Source organism: Cervus elaphus, chromosome 23 (genome assembly GCF_910594005.1).
Source record: "Cervus elaphus chromosome 23, mCerEla1.1, whole genome shotgun sequence".
NCBI lineage: Eukaryota > Metazoa > Chordata > Mammalia > Artiodactyla > Cervidae > Cervus > Cervus elaphus.
Window position 1 is genome coordinate 34,644,529 of NC_057837.1, and position 19,150 is coordinate 34,663,678.

A 19,150-nucleotide genomic window follows, 5' to 3' on the forward strand; every position below is an offset into this window, starting at 1 on the left:
CATTTCTCCTTCTGAAATAATGTTGCCATTGTTCCTGTTTTCCTCCCACTTGCTTTTTCTTTCTTGTGTGGTTTATACTCATTCCTCTTTCCTCTGCTTGTTAGTCCCACGAGGATGCTTGTAGCTCATCTTCTTGCCTGACTTTCCCTTCCCACCCACCCAAACTCATCATTCAGTGTCCTCAACCCTCCCCTTTCTTTTAGCCTTTATAGGATTAAAACAGGCCCAATGGTGGACTCTAGAGCCAGTGCTCCACATTGAGAAGCCCTCACGCTGCAACTTGAGAAAGCCTTCACAGCCAAAAGTACATATAAAAATTAAAAACAGAAAAGGTTGGAAGGAGCTCCTTTAAAAGCAAAAACAAGCCCAGTGGAGTCTCCATGGATATCATTTGGATTTCTGGTCACTAGGAGACACACACAGCAAATACTTCCTAAGTACCAGGTCAGGTGGCTTCCTCTTTCACCTGGTGCCCAGGTGTTGGTCAAGCAACTACCAGAATGTCCTTAAGCTTCAATGTGGCCTCTTGACATCTTGTCCTCCAAACATCTAACAAAAGCAGTTTGAGCCTTAGAAACTTAAGCAGAAAAAAGAAGCTACTGAGATACCCACCATCCTTTATTTTCTTTTAGATATGAAAGTTAAAGTGAAAGTCGCTCAGTTGTGTCCAACTCTTTGCGACCCCATGAACTATACAGTCCATGGAATTTTCCAGGCCAGAATACTGGAGTGGGTAGCCTTTCCCTTCTCCAGGGGATCTTCCTAACCCAGGGATTGAACCCAAGTCTTCCACATTGCAGGTGGATTCTTTACCAGCTGAGCCACAAGGAAAACCCGAGAATACTGGAGTGGATAGCCTATCCCCTCTCCAGTGGATCTTCCCGACCCAGGAATTGAACCTGCATTGCAGGCGGATTCTTTACCAACTGAACTATCAGGGAAGCCCCTCTTTTAGGTATAAATACATCGAAATAGTTATGAGCAAGCCTTCAGTTGGTGAAATAGACAACTGAAGACAGCCCATTGCAGATAAGACTCATGGTTCAGTCTTCTACTCATCTGAGGATTTTACTCCTTAAATACAGCTTTGTAACAGACACAATTTTCTGCAAAAGCATTCCATGTATACTTATTAACCTTCTCACTTCAGCTTTAGGTGAGTGAGGAATTCAGGTTATTGAGTGGTGACTTAGACCTAGCAGTCGTCTGGCGCATCATTTTGCTATGTGAGAGGATGCAGTAATCTTGCTTGAGAAGGTTTATTCATTAACAAAAGGTACCGAAATAAATTTAGCTGGGGTCATAGCATTTAATTTAATAGTATTACAATAATAACTACCATAATTAGTTTCAGATTTGCCTACCTTCCCAGAGGACAAGATTTTTTAGTTTTTTGATGCCTATTTAAAGCATGAGAATGACAGGAAAATTAATGTCACGACCTTTAGAGCCTGTTTATGGTTTTTCCTAGTCATACCCTAAAGGATTCAGGGAGTCATGTGCATCTAAAATAAACTACTTAGTAAGGACAAGTAAAAATTGGGTTAATTGGGTTCACCTGATCCTCAGTTGTAGCACCTCATTGAAGACCCCCATTTCATCTTAGACAAAGGACCACCCTTTTTACACTATAAAATTATCTCTTAAACTACACCTGTACATTCTGTGATGTCTTGAAAAGAAAAACATTTTTTAAAAGGCAAGTTTTCCAAATGGATAGAATTTCTTTCCCTCCTCTTAACTTTATCCAGCTTGTCTTTCTCAATTAGGAAATCACTTTGTCTTTCCATTTTCCTAGCAAGAACGGGCTGACACCAACTCATGGGCTGCACTCTCTGCCCCTCATGCCCACTCCTGTGGGTGATTCAGGGCAGCCGAACGGACTTGTTTTCCCTTCTCTAGTCCATCAGGGACTTCCTGCAAATGACCACTCTTCCAGATCCTCGAGAGATAAAACTTGGTTTTCATTTTATTGTCAGAGTTTGTGTATTTCAGCAAAGAGAAATATTTGTCTATTCAACTAGAATTAAGAAAACTATCTAGGTATGCTGGAGTCTTTGAAGCTTTTGGATAGTTGATTGAAAACTTGTGGCAAATTTGGCAAATAGTGAAGACTTCCCTGGTAATCAAGTGGCCAAGACTTCACCTTCCATAGAGGGGGTGCAGGTTCTATCTCTTGACAGGAAACTAAGAGCCCACGTGCCTCATGGCCAAAAAACCAAAACATTAAACAAACAACCAGAAGCAATATTATAACAAATTCAATTCAGACTTTAAAAATGGCTCACATTTTTTAAAAAATGGAAAATAGTGGTTTGGAAGCACTTTCATACATCATTGGATAAGTCAGTACAACTTCCTTGAATGACAATATGGTAATATCCATAACAATTTTAAATTGACCCAGAAATTCTTACTGTGACTTCACTGTTCGGATGGACTCACACGTGCTAGCAGGGTTGTGAGTATATGAATGCATGCCAAAGTTTTGTGTGTAAGAGCAGAAGGCTGAGAACAGTCTCATTGTCAATTGGCAGGTGGCTGGTTAATAAACCGTGGTTCTTTGCAGTGAGGTACAATATAGCCTTTGCAGAGAATGAAGGGGATCCATGAGTGCTGATATGGGAGCTGAAAACATATTAAGCCAGACAGTAGTGGGTGTAATCTGCTCAACTTGCGGAGGGGAGAATGGGTGATACAGCCTGTTTCTACACATGTTGGCTTGTCTACATACAGACTGTTACTAGAAGGATTCCCACAAAGATGCTAAGAATTGTTGCCTCCAAGTAGGGAAGTTGGGGTTACAGGACAAGAGTCAGGCTTTTGTTCATTTTTGTTTCACTTTTTCCACGTTGAAGATAATCTTTTTTTTTTTTTTTTTCCAGTGGGTTTTGTCATACATTGATATGAATCAGCCATGGATTTACATGTATTCCCAATCCCAATCCCCCCTCCCACCTCCCTCTCCACCCGATTCCTCTGAGTCTTCCCAGTGCACCAGGCCGGAGCACTTATCTCATGCATCCCACCTGGGCTGGTGATCTGTTTCACCGTAGATAGTATACATGCTGTTCTTTTGAAATATCCCACCCTCACATTCTCCCACAAAGTTCAAAAGTCTGTTCTGTATTTCTGTGTCTCTTTTTCTGTTTTGCATATAGGGTTATCGTTATCACCTTTCTAAATTCCATATATATGTGTTAGTATGCTGTAATGTTCTTTATCTTTCTGGCTTACTTCACTCTGTATAATGGGCTCCAGCTTCATCCATCTCATTAGGACTGGTTCAAATGAATTCTTTTTAATGGCTGAGTAATATTCCATGGTGTATATGTACCACAGCTTCCTTATCCATTCATCTGCTGATGGGCATCTAGGTTGCTTCCATGTCCTGGCTATTATAAACAGTGCTGCGATGAACATTGGGGTGCACGTGTCTCTTTCAGATCTGGTTTCCTCAGTGTGTATGCCCAGAAGTGGGATTGCTGGGTCATATGGCAGTTCTATTTCCAGTTTTTTAAGAAATCTCCACACTGTTTTCCATAGCGGCTGTACTAGTTTGCATTCCCACCAACAGTGTAAGAGGGTTCCCTTTTCTCCACACCCTCTCCAGCATTTATTGCTTGTAGACTTTTGGATAGCAGCCATTCTGACTGGCGTGTAATGGTACCTCATTGTGGTTTTGATTTGCATTTCTCTGATAATGAGTGATGTTGAGCATCTTTTCATGTGTTTGTTAGCCATCTGTATGTCTTCTTTGGAGAAATGTCTGTTTAGTTCTTTGGCCCATTTTTTGATTGGGTCATTTATTTTTCTGGAATTGAGCTGCAGGAGTTGCTTGTATATTTTTGAGATTAATCCTTTGTCTGTTTCTTCATTTGCTATTATTTTCTCCCAATCTGAGGGCTGTCTTTTCACCTTGCTTATAGTTTCCTTTGTAATGCAAAAGCTTTTAAGTTTCATTAGGTCCCATTTGTTTAGTTTTGCTTTTATTTCCAATATTCTGGGAGGTGGGTCATAGAGGATCTTGCTGTGATTTATGTCGGAGAGTGTTTTGCCTATGTTCTCCTCTAGGAGTTTTATAGTTTGTGGTCTTACATTTAGATCTTTAATCCATTTTGAGTTTATTTTTGTGTATGGTGTTAGAGAGTGTTCTAGTTTCATTCTTTTACAAGTGGTTGACCAGTTTTCCCAGCACCACTTGTTAAAGAGGTTGTCTTTTTTCCATTGTATATCCTTGCCTCCTTTGTCAAAGATAAGGTGTCCATAGGTTCGTGGATTTATCTCTGGGCTTTCTATTCTGTTCCATTGATCTATATTTCTGTCTTTGTGCCAGTACCATACTGTCTTGATGACTGTGGCTTTGTAGTAGAGTCTGAAGTCAGGCAGGTTGATTCCTCCCGTTCCATTCTTCTTTCTCAAGATTATTTTGGCTATTCGAGGTTTTTTGTATTTCCATACAAATTGTGAAATTCTTTGGTCTAGTTCTGTGAAAAATACCGTTGGTAGCTTGATAGGGATTGCATTGAATCTATAGACTGCTTTGGGTAGAATAGCCATTTTGACAATATTGATTCTTCCAATTGATATCTATAGGACATTTCACCCCAAAACAATCAACTTCACCTTTTTCTCAAGTGCACACGGAACATTCTCCAGAATAGATCACATCCTGGGCCATAAATCTGGTCTTGGAAAATTCAAAAAAATTGAAATCATTCTAGTCATCTTTTCTGACCACAGTGCAGTAAGATTAGATCTCAATTACAGGAAAAAAATTGTTAAAAATTCAAACATATGGAGGCTAAATAACACGCTTCTGAATAACCAACAAATCATAGAAGAAATCAAAAAAGAAATCAAAATATGTATAGAAATGAATGAAAATGAACACACAACAACCCAAAACCTATGGGACACTGTAAAAGCAGTGCTAAGGGGAAGGTTCATAGCATTACAGGCTTACATCAAGAAACAAGAAAAAAACCAAATAAATAACCTAACTCTACACCTAAAGCAATTAGAGAAGGAAGAAATGAAGAACCCCAGAGTTAGCAGAAGGAAAGAAATCTTAAAAATCAGGGCAGAAATAAATGCAAAAGAAACTAAAGAGACCATAGCAAAAATCAACAAAGCTAAAAGCTGGTTTTTTGAAAAAATAAACAAAATTGACAAACCATTAGCAAGACTCATTAAGAAACAAAGAGAGAAAAACCAAATTAACAAAATTAGAAATGAAAATGGAGAGATCACAACAGACAACACTGAAATACAAAGGATCATAAGAGACTACTACCAGCAGCTCTATGCCAATAAAATGGACAACTTGGATGAAATGGACAAATTCTTAGAAAAGTATAACCTTCCAAAACTGAACCAGGAAGAAATAGAAGATCTTAACAGACCCATCACAAGCAAGGAAATCGAAACTGTCATCAAATATCTTCCAGCAAACAAAAGCCCAGGACCAGATGGCTTCACAGCTGAATTCTACCAAAAATTTAGAGAAGAGCTAACACCTATCTTACTCAAACTCTTCCAGAAAATTGCAGATGAAGGTAAGCTTCCAAACTCATTCTATGAGGCCACCATCACCCTAATTCCAAAACCAGACAAAGATGCCACAAAAAAAGAAAACTACAGGCCAATATCACTGATGAACATAGATGCAAAAATCCTTAACAAAATTCTAGCAAACAGAATCCAACAACATATTAAAAAAATCATACACCATGACCAAGTGGGCTTTATCCCAGGAATGCAAGGATTCTTTAATATCTGCAAATCAATCAATGTAATACACCACATTAACAAATTGAAAGATAAAAACCATATGATTATCTCAATAGATGCAGAGAAAGCCTTTGACAAAATTCAACACTCATTTATGATTAAAACTCTCCAAAAAGCAGGAATAGAAGGAACATACCTCAACATAATAAAAGCTATATATGACAAACCCACAGCAAGCATCACCCTCAATGGTGAAAAATTGAAGGCATTTCCCCTGAAATCAGGAACAAGACAAGGGTGCCCACTCTCACCACTACTATTCAACATAGTGTTGGAAGTTCTGGCCACAGCAATCAGAGCAGAAAAAGAAGTAAAAGGAATCCAGATAGGAAAAGAAGAAGTAAAACTCTCGCTGTTTGCAGATGACATGATCCTCTATATAGAAAACCCTAAAGACTCTACCAGAAAATTACTAGAGCTAATCAATGAATATAGTAAAGTTGCAGGATATAAAATTAACACACAGAAATCCCTTGCATTCCTATATACTAACAATGAAAAAACAGAAAGAGAAATTAAGGAAACAATACCATTCACCATTGCAACAAAAAGAATAAAATACTTAGGAGTATATCTACCTAAAGAAACAAAGGACCTATACATAGAAAACTATAAAACACTGATGAAAGAAATCAAAGAGGACACAAACAGATGGAGAAGATAATCATTTTTGATAACGTAAGTGATAGACCTTAGCCATCTGTGACAAGAAATAAAAAAATTTAGGTAATGCTGCAGAGGTAAACTTGTGACTGGGGTGCTCCAGGGAAATGGTGAAAAAAATTATTTTAAGAAGAGGAGAGGCTTCCCTGGTGGCTTAGACACTGAAGAATCTGCCTGCAGTGTGGGAGACCCAGGTTTGATCGATCCCTGGATTGGGAAGATCCCCTGGAGAAGGAAATGGCTACCCACTCCAGTATTCTTGCCTAGAGAATTCCATGGACATCGGAGCAGGCTGCAGTACATGGAGTAGGTACATGGGGTCACAAAGAGTCTGATACACTTAATGAAAAGGAAGAAAAATCATCAGAATCACTTATGAGGCAGTAGTTCACACACAAAAACCATGAAAACTACAGAGCATGGATGAAGTTAGCAGGAAACAGCAGAGCAGTGGGTTTGGTTGCTTTTTTAATTGGGCAGTCTTTGTAAAGCTAATTGATGGGATTTTAATTCAGTGTGGACTGTAGAGAAGAAAAGAGCTAGAGAGAGGAAGGGGCCATCCTGGCAGTGCTGTGGGGAAGTTAGAATTCCCCAAGACAGGTAGGTGGTAGAAACATTGAGTTGGCCAAAGAGTTCATTCAGGTTTTCCTGTTAACATGTTATGGAGATACCCAAGTGATTTTGGCCAATCCAGTAGTTGTTGAAAGTACACCAGTTAGTCTGTGGTGATGCTTCCAAAACTCTTTGGTACTTGGCAGAAAAAAAGAACCTGAGGAATCCAAAATGATCTCCAAAGTCTTCAAAGTAGGTCTGTTTTCTCTAACCCTAGAGATGATTGTCACTGAAGGTAGATTAGAGTGGTGGAAATGATCATTTCAAAGTAATAAATTAAATCCCAAATGGATAGAAATACTACCACCAGGCTGATGGAAGGAAGCAAAATACTGACCAATCTCACAGTGTATGTAAGTGACAGCCTTTTTATTTGATGCCATATGTCATTTGTTACCAAATGGTACAGTTCTCTTTTGAAATGCTTTCATCTTCATCATGATGGTAACCTCACAGGCCCGAACAATCCATTCTTTTAGCATTGAGAATCCAGGCTGGAAATTCCAAAGATGCTCTGTTTGTTGTACAAAGAGGCAAATGTTTTTCTTACATCTTTATCTTTTACATTTGAATGAATAAGGAATGGAAGAATGCCTGTTTGTTAAAACTTGCCTAAAACTTGGGTCATTTTAGACTTAACTAAAATGCACTGAGGCCTTTTAACAGGAAAGCAGCAGTGTCAAATTACTGCTTTTATAGATAATTTTGGGAATTATTGTTTTCTAGGTTTATTTATTTGGAAATTATTGTTTTCAGTAGTTAATGACACTTAAAAATGTTGATATACATGAAACATCTGAAGCCTGCTACTAGAGAAAATGAAGACACTAGGATATTCTTTACCTTTGCATAATATAATTTTTAAGTCATTTTAGGAATGGTTCAAGTCCTTCTAAAAACACAGCCAGGCAATCTGTAGAGATCAAAGGAAAATGTATTACTGACAAAATTAACCTAATCATTTACCTGTCACTCTAAGTTATGGAAAAGTATAGTAGTGGCAAAATTAATAAGACATTACTTCAGATTTCAAAAATCACTATTCATTTTAAAAATGACTCAGAATTTTAGAAGCCCGTCTGTTGAAAATAAAAGATTCAAGTGGTATGAAAAGTATTTGATGGGACCACGCAAGTATTGTTAAATAATTTTTAGCAGTCTTATTTTTACAGGATTCTTGACATTTATTCATCCAATAATCATGTATTAAACCTTATTACAAGCCAGTCACTTCTAGGTTCTGGAAATACAAAGATAAATATGGTATTTTTGTCCCTGATGTCGTAAAACTTGCAAATTTAAATGGAATATGGACAGAGTTAAACAGATGCTACGACCTAAGAGAGCCAGTCAAAGTGTATTGAAGGATAATGAACAGATCAATAGAAATGTCTTGAATTGGCCAGGTAGACATTGTGGAGGAAGTGAGTAGGAATTATGTAGCAAGGCAGGAGCAAGAAGGTGATTGCATGAAGAATCGTGGAGGCGACTGAGAGCTGGCCTATAACGTGACTGTTGAGATGCAGCTCTTAACAAATGTGGGGGTGACAGCCACACAGGCTAGGGTGTGAAAGCTTCGAGTGCTGGACTGAAGAGGTCTGGCTGTATCTCGTGGACAACAAGAAGCCACTGATGGACTTGAAACCTGGGGAAAACATGATAATCATTAGATCTGCATGAAAAAGACCCTTCACAGACTACTGGGTAAAGATGTCCAGGGGAACTCAATTAAAACACTAAAAGATAAAGTTAAGGGATTTTTCCAGAAAGAGCAAAAATAAAAGAAGTAAAACATGTAAAAAAGGGAAAAGAGGTTTAACAGTCCAGGGAGGGTAAACATCTGAATAAGAAGAGTTCAAGGGGAAAAGAACAGAGAAAAATATATTAGGAAGTCTCAGAAAAATAATTGAAGAAAATGTCCCAAGATCTAGAGTTTCCAGATTGAAAAGACCCACCAGCTACTTGGCAAATGGTTGAAAATAGGCTAAGACACTTCACTGTGAAATTTCTAAACTTTGTTTCCATAAAGGAAAAAAAAAAAAAAAAAGCAGATTGCATATAAAGGATCACAAATAGCTTCAGGTTCCTTAACAGCGACATTGGAAACCAGAAGACGGTGGAAATTTCAACTTGGAATTCTATGCTCAGAAAAAATATTGAGCAAGCATGTTGTTGATTGAGGATAGAAATATAGATAAATCTTCCTCTTTCACGGTGGGTCACCAGTAGATACTGCCTAACACTGAACAGTCAAATAAGATTATAAGCATGTTGTTGACAGAATGGAGGTATAAATACCAGAACAGTCAGCTCTAAGAATTCAAAGTGCTTATTTCTGGGGAAGATAAGATGAATAAATCCTGGGGATCTAATGTACAGCATGGTGACTGCAGCTAGTAATACTGTGTCGTGTTCTTGAAATCTGCCAAAAGAGTAAACCTTAAATGTTCTTACCACAACTTAAGTATTCTTACCATGGGTTGGGGGGTGGGGAAAGTAACTATGTGAGGTGATGGCCAATTACCTGACTATGGTAACCATTTCACAAAGTCCGCCTGTGTCATCACATTGTACACATTCAGCACATAAAACTTTGTTCGTCATTTAATTACACCTCAATGAATTTGAAAAAATTTCATTTTGGAGGCAGGAACTGCCTTTAGTTTGCAGGTAGTCAAGTGGACCTGTGTATAATAGTAAGCTGAGAACATTTCACCCTGGAATTTGGAAACTAGAAATAGAAATTTATAGGTGTGGTTAGAGTCTCAGGAGTTGAAGTAGTTTTATAGAAAATCTGTGAAGGGAGAAAAAAAGATCTAAGGCTAGAACATACTTTCCTCGTAGATTTTTATTAAGGTAGAAGAATGCCCTGCTAAATACTGTAACCTGCCTGGTCCGGTCATGTGTGGAGCACATGTGAAAGAGCACAGATATCTATGTGTGCTCCCACTTTACGAGGGTAAATGATTAGATCTTACCATGGAAAATGATATGATTTGTATTTCAAAGTCTGTTGTAGTATATTCCTTTGTTTTTCTTAGAAATGCCAGAGATAATAGTAACCTTTTTTTTTTTTTTTTCTTTTGGAAGAATCCTGCAGAACTTGACTACCATAAGTAATAGTTGTTTTTTAATTAGTTCTTTTTTTAACCAAGTATTGTCAACACATAGTATTCTAGTTTAATCCTTTCATCAGCCAAATGGGTTAAGTAGTATTATCTCTCCCTTTCTAACATAAGGAAACTGAAACAGACAAAAAGATTCAGTGACTTGTTCAGGGTCACATCGGTAAGACATTTTGGTTAAAAACATACATCTCCCTACTTGGTTTGTGGATCCTTCTACAATTTTTGAATGCATTGCACAGCTGAGATGGGACTAGAATGGGTTCCTGAAAATTAAAGGTCAGCCTTGTCTTTTAGGGTTTTGGTTGGGGAACAGCAGTGAGTATCTAGTGATACTCATGAAGCAACAGGTCTAAAATCAGGGGAAATTGGGTGACTGCCAGACTTTCCCCAACTCTCGGTAGAAAAGTTGGCTCAATTAAGGCACACCCTAACCCCAGTGACTGGTGTCATAGAAAGAGGAAAGGACACACAAAGGAGGAAGCCATGTGAAGGCAGAGGCGGACACTGCAGTGATGCAGCCACTGGAACTGGAAGTTAGATGCCACCAGAAGCTGGGAGAGAGGTGTGGGACTGATTCTCCCCCACAGTCTTCGGAGTGAGCATGGCCCACCAACATCTTGATCCTCGACTTCGAGTCCCCAGTGAGAGGGTACACTTCTGCTGTGTTAAGCTGTCTAGTTTGTGGTGGTTTTGTTACAGTAGATCTAGGAGTGTAACAGAGCCTTCAACAGGGAGTCAACAGTGTTTACTGAATCCAGACTGGGGAGTAACACTACAAAAGTTAGCCTTTGGAGGTGGTTAGGACTTGGTGGCTTTCACTGTGGTGGCCTGGGTTCAAGCTCTGGTTGGAGAACTAAGATCCTGTAAGCTGTTGCAGCGCAGCAAAAATAAATAAATAAATAAAAATAAGTTTGTATTAAAAAAAAAAGTTGCCTCAGAGGGTCTTAAATAAACTAGTCCCCCAGGATGACTCTGTAAACCATTTACTGGCTGACATTCAGAAATATCTGAATTTAAAGAGGCACTGTTTTATTGAACTCTTTAGCAGTGTGCAACCATTTGTGGGGAGGAAGATTGTCAAAGATATTAATGCAAATATTAATACAAGCAGTTAATTTTCAAAGTGGGTCCGAATTTATGCTGTAGATTTTCTTTCACCTGTTCTAATTCTTTTCCACCAATTTGAGAATTTTATAATATTTGTTTCTTAAAATTATTTGTTTCTTAAATACAGATTGAGATAGGAATAAGCATTTGGTTATAACTGAGCAAATTAGTCAGAATTTGAGTACCGTAAGATTATATTATTTTGATAAAATTGAGCTTTAAGATACTGAGTCCTCTTATTTATATAAAAATCTTAAGAAACTTGAATTCTATCAGTGCTTTAAAAAGGTTATTTTTTTTTAAATCAATGAAATATAGTACAGCTGCTTTAAAAAACAGGCAGTTGCTTGTAGTTATACCACTCAGCAGTTTCATGCTAGGCAGTTTCACCCTAGAGATATGAACATTTTTATTTATGCAAAGACTTGGACACAAATATTTATAGCAGTTTTATTCATGAGAGCCGAAAACTGATCACAACTCAGATGCTCAGCCATGGGTGAATGGATGGACAAATTGCATTCTGGTTGTAGGATGGAATCCATTCAGCAACAGAAAGAAATGATCTACTGATCCACATAATAAAAGGATACATACTGTTTGATTTATAGGAAATGATACAAAATTCTAGAACAGGCAAAGCTAATTCATGGTGACAAAAAGCATTAGTAGTTGCCTGGGGCCAGGGAAGAAAGGTGGGGATTGACCATAAAAGAACACAAGGGGACTCTTTCAGGTAATGAGGGGACTTTTGATGTTCATGTCTATATTTCTTGTAACATACCTGGGATTTTGTTTTCATCTGGTATGGTAGGGTTACAGACAGAGCCAACTGCCTTTGAAAGAAGAAGTTATTACTTACAGTTCCCAAGAGAGAGGGTGTGCCAGGCATTCAGGGCCACATGGGAGGTTCCAGGGCTGGTCAACGGGGAGGAGGAATGGGCAAGCCTGGCCTGATGCCTTTATCGTGGTCTCCCTGGGAAAGGCAAGGTAGGGCAAGAGAGATCATTTTAGATTGCCTAGTTTGAACAATTTCAGTGGTTTCAGGCTGCATGATAGTCCTAGTCGTCCAGTGCCTGGTCCTGGGGTGGCTGAAGCCCAGGGAAATGTTGACTCACGTTTGAAGTTCCATAGAGGAGGGGGTTGGGGATATGGACTTGGCATTGAAAGGTGTGCTCCCCAGGGTTTGTCTAGGATTATCTAGCCCTGGAAGTGGCATGCTTCCCTGGTGACTCAGTGGTAAAGAATCCACCTGCCAATGCAGGAGATGTGGGTTTGATCCCTGGGTCAGGAAGATCCCCAGTGGCAGCCCACTCTTTGCCTGGGAAATCCCATGGACAGAGGAGCCTGGCGGGCTACAGTCTGTGGGGTCACAGAGTCAGACCCACCTTAGCGACAAAACAAGAACAACAGAAGGGGCACTCTGTCCAGCCAGCCAGCCCCCACTTTATCAAAACATTATAAAATGTAGAAAAAAGACTGATTGCTACACAGATATATATGTTTGCTGTATGTAAATTATACCTCAGTAAAGTTGATTTGAAAAGTTTTCTTAAAATAGTGAAATATAATGGGCACATGAAATTAAACAGGGTAGGAAAATTCATCCTCAAATGCATTAAACATTTTCAAACAATACCCAGGTCTGAAAAAGGACAAGAGTAGCCCTGAATACTTCACAGGTTTATTCGGGCTGTTCCTTCCATTTCCTCCACTGGGTCATGACCCTTTCCTAATTCAGTGGAAAAAAAAAAAAAAAAAGAAAAGGCGGCTTTTTCACTTAGATGATGTCTGGGCTTATACAGCCTCTCTGAGTCCTTTCCTGCCATGCTCCTGAAGTCTATGATGACAGTTCTTAGGGCTGGTTAGAACAGCTTCAAGTCAGCTTCTCCTTCAGCGTTTCCAGTGACAGAGTTGTGTTTCAGAGCTGTTACAGAGTAGTTGCCATAGTGGAGTATAAGTGGTCACAGCAAGTGCTACTTTGTGTTCACATGACATTTGTTTCCTTGTAACTGGTCTCCCTTCCTGGTTGGACTGTGCACTCAGGTTACATAGGATTCCTCTCATCCTTCTTCCATGTCACTTCTCTTCAGATGTTTTAAGATGACTTTTAAATATTTCAAGATAACTATCATTTCCCGCTGAGTTCTTTCATTTCCCAGGTTCACTCCTTTCCCAGCTTATCTAACTCACTTTTTCCCTTTTCCTTGGTTCCCATTCTTTCTTTCACTGATTTTCCTTTAATTCTGATTTCCAGCAACAAACCTTCTCTCTCTATTTCCATTGATTTGGTACACATTTGTACAGGCGTTCACGAGAGAGAAAAGTGGAGGCAAGATGATGGGGAAGGAAGACTGAACGCAGTAAAATAGGAGTGTGTATATGAGTTTAAGAACCAGACACACCTGGAGAATTGGTTTTGGCTCATCCTAGTGACCTTGAGCAAGTTACTTAATTTCTTTGGGCCTCAGTTTTTTGCTTGAAAGATTCTGACAGTGCTGATTCTCTCCTGAGGATAGAGGGGTGTGTGTCTGTGTGTTTGTATCACTTTGTAGGTCCAGCAAGTAGTAAGCACTCAGTGAAGAAGAGGGGAAGGTGTTTTCTGTAAATTCACCAACTCTAGCTCTAGCCTTAAACCTACAATCTGTGGGCCAATCACTGTGCAGTGCTTTAAAATCCAGAGCCGCAAGATCACTGTAAAGTCAAAACTGGAGGAAGGCCTGGGAGAAGAACAGCTGCCTAGTCAGTGGTAGGTCAGTAGCGTTATCTTAATATATAAAGAAGAGCCGGTTATAAGTAGCCAGTGGCTATACACCCAAAGACTTTTTCACCTTGTTCAATTTTTTCATGCTTTATGTTCTTCTGACCAAAGTCATTATATTATGGCATCTATCTGAATAGCAATGTTTATTCTGTAGGAAATAGTTCCCCTGGAAGTAACTCCCTAAAATTAATCAGATAATATTAAGTTCCCTTAATAATCTAGAGTAACTTGACATTGTACCTCTCTGAGTGGTGCCCAAATACACACACAAGAACACACTTTTAAACACATACTCCCACTCTGGGTTGACGGTAATAAGCTTATTGAGCATGGAGCAAAGGTTTTTCATTTAAGATTTTTTCGTGTAAGATTCTTTCTAAATGTATTTTTAGGAACCTTGTCAAGGCAGCATAGCAAAGAGAAGGCATGATGTACCTAGGTTTCCTCAACCAGGAATAAATGGAAGATTTCCATTTCTAGCACCATTGAGCTGTCACTTCTCATATAACCAATTCACCTAATTTTCATTTTTAATCAACTCAGTTTAAAAATGACATATTAACTCAAATGAAAAGTAACCATATGAGTGATTTATAAAGCATATTCTATTGTCTTGCTATAATCGATGGTGTTCGTTCATTGCGTTCTTTAATTTTTGTTCCTTTCCGATAGATTTTTCTACTTAATGTACTTTTCAGCATGCATGTAAGAAAAGCCAGGTTATAATGATCAGAGATTCTCTGGACTGTGAAGGATACAGTGGCTGCTAGTGCTGTATCATGGTACCCTGAGTCAAGATGGCCTTGGCTTTGCTTGTGTAATATTTGAAAAATGCTGATAGAACTTAAGTGACTTTTTAATGTATCTTTTCCTCTAGAACATTTATATAGTGACCTTTTATTTCCAACCCAATCAGAGGATACAATATTTTGATTATTCAGGTGCTTTTTAAATAAGCATTAGGTGTATTTATTACACAATTTTTTCATTTTTCATAATTACAATAGAATTAAGTACTATCATGTTTTATGTGGCAGAAGATAACAGACTCCATTTTAGTGAATTCCGTATTTTAAATACCATGATATTGGGGGTGTATAGTTGAAAGTATTTTAATGGCAATCCTTATCTAATATAGCATTCCAAAGCAATTAAAACTTTTTGTTCTGCTTTTTTGTCAGTTGCAGAGATAGTATTTTTTCATTGGGAAAACTTAGTAATATATCCATAAGGATAAGGAAAGTTAAAGGGCTTCCCTGATGGTCTAGTGGTTAAGAATCCACTTTCCAGTGCCGGGGATGCAGGTTCAATCCCTGGTCAGACAACTAAGATGCCACATGCTGCAGGGCACCTAAGCTCACATGAGGCAACTACCGAGCCCATGCACCACAACTAGAGAAACCTGGGCACTGCAACTAGAGAGCCCATGTCCTGCAATGAAGACCCAGCTCAGCCAAAACTACAAAAAAGAAAAAAGGAAAAGTTAAATAGCAATTTAATTCCTCACTCAGAGATAGCCACTTTTATTGTTAGGTGGTTTCTCTTATGTGAATATTGGGGGAAATAATTGAACCATACCACTCTGTAACCAACCCCTCTCATACAAAAATGTGTAGTAAGCATTTTTCATAATTTTAAATATTTTAAGAAACAGTCTTTATAATAGTTTCATTATAAAGATAGATAGATATATATGTCCTAATTTACTTAGGGATTTTATATTTTGTGTGTATATTAAATGGTACCCTGAAGAATTTTAAAAAGGTAATGAGGATGATGACAGTGAAGATGGTAGTGTATAGCTCTGCACATTTATCATGATTTTCTGAAGGGTAAGGACAGTCTGGATCGAAAGGAGTGCAGAACTGTAAGGCATAGAATGCGTCTTGCAAAAATACCCCCCAGTTTGCATGTACATCTCTGCAAACTTTTTCCAAGCATGCATTTTGTTTGTTTTTGCCAATTTGTAGGCAAAGAAATTTTATTTTTGAAATTTGCATTTATTTGATTATTAGTCAAGCTGAATATTCTGATGATTACTAGTTTGTCCTCTTTCATAGTTTCTGAAGTCTGCTAGTTTTATGGTTTATGGAGTGCTTTCTCATTAATTTGTTTATACCAGATCCAAGCACAAGGACCATGTCTACAGTGTCCTTGTATAGTCACACCTCAAAGACTGTTAAATGAATAACTGTATAACTATATATCTGCTGTGAGTTTTCTAATTTTTCCCAGTAAATTTGCCTTAATATTTGACAGCTATTTTAAGATGTAACTGGCATATAAAAATTACACATATTTAAAGTGCAATGTGATGCAGTTTGCTGTATATAAGTAATACCTGTGACACTGTCACCACAATCAAGATAATGAATATGTTGTTCATCCTAATGGGTGGATATATGTTCCTCAGGACCAAGTAGGTACTTCATTCCAACCCTCCTTGTCTCCTTGTGCTCAGGCAACTATTAATCACCTTTTTGTCACTATAATATGCATTTTCTAAAAGTTTATAAAACTAAGGTCATAAAATATATACCCTCTTTTATCTGTCTTCTTTCATACAGCATGCTGTTTTTGCAGATTCATCCATATTGTAGTGCAGATCAGTAATTTATCCCTTTACATTGCCAAGGAGTGTTACATTGAATGGATATACCACAGTTTGTTTAAACTCTCACCTGTTGTTGAACATTTGGATTGCTTCAGGTTTGGGGCTAGTATAAATAGAGCTGCTGTGAACATGATCTTTTTTTCTCCTGAATAAGTAGGAAGGGATTGGCTGAATCATATGATAGGTGTATCTTTATCTTATGAAGAAAATGCCCAACTTTCTTCTATGTAATTGTACCGTTTTACATTACCACCAGCAGGGTATAAGACTTCCACTTCCTCTTCATTCTTGTCAGCACTTGGTATAGTCTTCAAAAATTTTTTAGCCATTCTAATAGGTGTGTGATTGTATCTCTTTGTGGTTTTAATTTATATTTCTTCAATAACTAATGATGTTAAGCATCTTTTTATGTCCTTATTTGCAAGCCACATCTTTTTTTTTTTTTTTTTTTTTGGTGAAATATTTCTTTAGATCTTTTGCCTGTCTTTTAAATTGCATGTTTGTTTTCTTGTTATCAAGCTTTGAGAGTACTTTATTCTGGATATAAGGTCTTTCTATATGTATTATTTACATTTATTTTTCTCCCACTCTGTGACTTGTTTTTTCCTTCTGTTAATAGTGTTTTCTAAAGAGCAGAAGTCTTTAATTTTGAAGTCTACTTATTAGTTAACTATTCTGTGGATTATGCTTTAGAAGTCCTATACAAGATATCTTTGCATGATAAAAAAACCAGAGTGCTTTGGGAGTTCTGTAGTTTTAGGTTTTCCATTCGGATATGTGATGCCCTTTGGATTTCTGTGTGGTCTCACAGTGTTGTTGTCATTTTTTGCTGTCATTTTTGTTGTTGATGTCCAGTAGTCTGTGTTGATTTCCCTCTGCACCTTCATGAAAAATCAGTCAGCCACATATGTGTGAGTCTATTCTGTTCCATTGATCTATTTGTTTATCTTTAAACTGTCTTCATACTTTTGGCTTTATAGTAATCTTGAAATTAGCGTAGTATTTTCCTTCCACTTTTGTCTTATTTTTAAAAATGATTTTGGCTATCCTAAGTTCTTTGCATTTCCATGTGAATTTCTACAAAATGTCTGTTGGTATTTTTATTAAGCTTATATTGAATCCATAACACCTGTTTGCAGAGAATTACCATTTTAACAGTATTAAGTCTTCTGACCTATGAACATGGTACGTATCTCTCCATTCACTTAGGTCTTTAAAATTTTCTCTTATCATTGTTTTGTAGTTTTCAGTATTTTATATCTTTTTGTTAGATTTACCCTTAGTTATTTCATATTTTTGATGTCATTACAAATAGTATTTTAAATTTTATTTTCTGATTTATTCTTTCAGTTTCTGATTGTTACTTGTATATGAAATGTAATTGATTTTTGTATATTGGTCTTATATTCTTTAAGCTTGTTAAACTCAGTTATTTTTATAGATTCCATTGAATTTTCTACATAGACAATCATTCCATCTGCAAATAAAGACTGTTTCATGTCTTGTTTTTCAATATGGATGCATTTTATTCATTTTCGTTTTATTGCACTGGCTGGAACTTCCAATGCAATATTGAATCAATGTTGTAATAGTAGATATCCTTCTCTTGTTTGTAAATTTAGAGGGAAGGTATCCAGTTCTTTTCTGTTTGGCATGATATTAGCTGTAGATTTTTCATAGATATCCTTTTACCATGTTGAGGAAGTTTCCTTCTATTCTTATTTTTCTAAATGATCATTTTTTAAGGAATGGATGTTGGATTCTGTCACATGTGTTTTCTGCATCTATTGATAGGATCATACAGTTTTCCTTTTTTCACTTCACAAATACAGTGAATTACATTGATTTTGAATATTAAACAAGTGTACATTCCCAGGATAACCTTACATGGTCAAGGTGTGTCATACTGTTGGATTTGATTTGCAGTTTTTGCATTTGTGTTAAGAAGAGATTTTGGTCTGGAGGTTTCTTTCCTTCTTGTGGCTTTTTGTCTGATTTTGGTGTCTGGATAATGCTGGCTCATGGAATTAGGTAGTTACCATTCCCTCCTTTTCAGTTTTCCAGAATTTCTTTATAATTGGTATTATTTCTTCCTTAAATATTCAGTAGAATTCTCCAAAGAAACTTTCTGGACCTAGAGTTCTTTGAGGGGTGATTTTAACTAAAAATTTGATTTCTTTGAAAATACAGGGCTCACATTTTGAATGAGCTTTGGTAGCTTGTGTCTTTCAGAATAATTATTCATTTTATTTAAATTATCAAATGTATTGCCAGGTATTTTTAAATAGCAGTGATATCTGTAGTGGTGTCACCTCTCTCATTTAAATTGTTATATTTTAAAGAAATTTGAGTATCAAGACAAAACCTTATATGCTTACCATGAAGTTCCTATTTTTATATCAAAATATTCCTTTCTGTGTATAGATCTATATTCTGATCAGCTATCCTGTTCCTTCTGCTTAAAAGACA

At 37.4% G+C, this 19,150-nt stretch overlaps 1 protein-coding gene across 7 annotated transcripts in view; it reads left to right on the forward strand.

Annotated features, from left to right (window-relative positions):
• The window catches only part of ZNF438 (zinc finger protein 438), a 188,099-nt gene that overhangs the window by 132,770 nt on the left and 36,179 nt on the right, over positions 1 to 19,150 (forward strand). The window lies entirely within an intron of this gene.